This window comes from Emiliania huxleyi, assembly GCF_000372725.1.
Source record: "Emiliania huxleyi CCMP1516 unplaced genomic scaffold EMIHUscaffold_629, whole genome shotgun sequence".
In the NCBI taxonomy this organism is placed as follows: Eukaryota; Haptophyta; order Isochrysidales; family Noelaerhabdaceae; genus Emiliania; species Emiliania huxleyi.
The window spans coordinates 19,898-21,177 of record NW_005197280.1 but is presented as its reverse complement, the minus strand read 5'-3'; positions in this window follow the sequence as shown (position 1 = coordinate 21,177).

The window sequence follows — 1,280 nt, the reverse complement described above, 5'->3', positions numbered from 1 at the left end:
CTATTGCCAAATCGCGACGTTTGAGCGCAGGGCACGCTTCCTCTGGGCGCCTGAGCGCGGCGGAATCTTGCCAGAATGTGGCCGCAGGAAGAGCCTCCGGCGGGCCTCCGGCGGACGCCTGGCGGCGTGGCGCTGCGCGCCGGCCTGCGGCCCAAAGCCCGAACGAGCGGTCAAGTTAAAGGCCCACTCCCCGCCCTTTCTCAAAGCTGTGTTTGCGCTCGCTGTGCGCTCGCCCGTTGCTTGGTGTTGCTGGCTACTCTGGAGTCCTCCTGGCTGCTCTCCGCCCACCAGCCGGCCACAGGCCGCCACCCTCGCCGGCCGGCGTCGCGAGAACGGCCAGACTCGACCGACCGGGTGTCGCGCCGCTGCCTGCTTCTCGCGCCGCTGTAGCAGCGCCAGCGGCTTGGCCGCGCATCCTTCACACACGCTGCCACAACCAAGCTGAGCGAGCCCAGTGTCGAGGTCTGGTGCGAGCTGCATGCGAGGGGCGGCTGTGGCCACAGCAGGTCCACCAGACGGACCTCAAAGCTTGCCGTCGGCGTGCTGTCCTGGCGAGAGCGCGAGACCGCTGCAGAGGAGCCGAGTGCAGTGGCGATCCAGAGGCTACCAGGGTCACCAAGTGGTAGCCCTTGCCCATTCTGATCAGGGCTGTGCTTTGGTGGGGTTGTGCTTGAGCATGTGTGAAGTGGGAGTGCGTGCCGGCGGTGTCTGTGGGTGAAACGGGCGTGTGTGAGGCCGTAAGAGCCGTGGTATGAGCCAGAGTGGGCTTCATCATCCAAAACAAGGACGGTATGGGACAGCTCAGACTTGATACTGATGGGCCTGGGCCAGGAGAGCGACAGAGAGGGCGAGGTGGTGAGCTGGGAAGCCGCTTTGTCGGCACCTGGATGTGTCGCGATGAAGTGCCAAGAAGCGCCGTTTGCGGCTAGTGCTCAAAAGATTGGGAGAGAAGGCCTACATATTATGACTGCATGCATGCACCTGGTGCATGGGAACTGTGGAACAGGACATTTCACAGTCGGTGGCGCCGATAATGACCTCCGGAAAGCCCTCGCAATCGCCTCGGATGGGGTCCACCGGGGCAATCTCGAGCTCTCTACATAGCATCACGAGCCGGTGTGCGACTTGAAGACCCGAGATAAGTGCGGTCTGGGACAACTCAGGCTTGCTACTGATGGTACTGTCCCTAGAGAGCGACGGCATAACGTACTCCCATCACTCCATTGGGTTGTGTGTTCTCTTTCTCTCATTTTAACATTAAATCCGGAACAATTCGACTT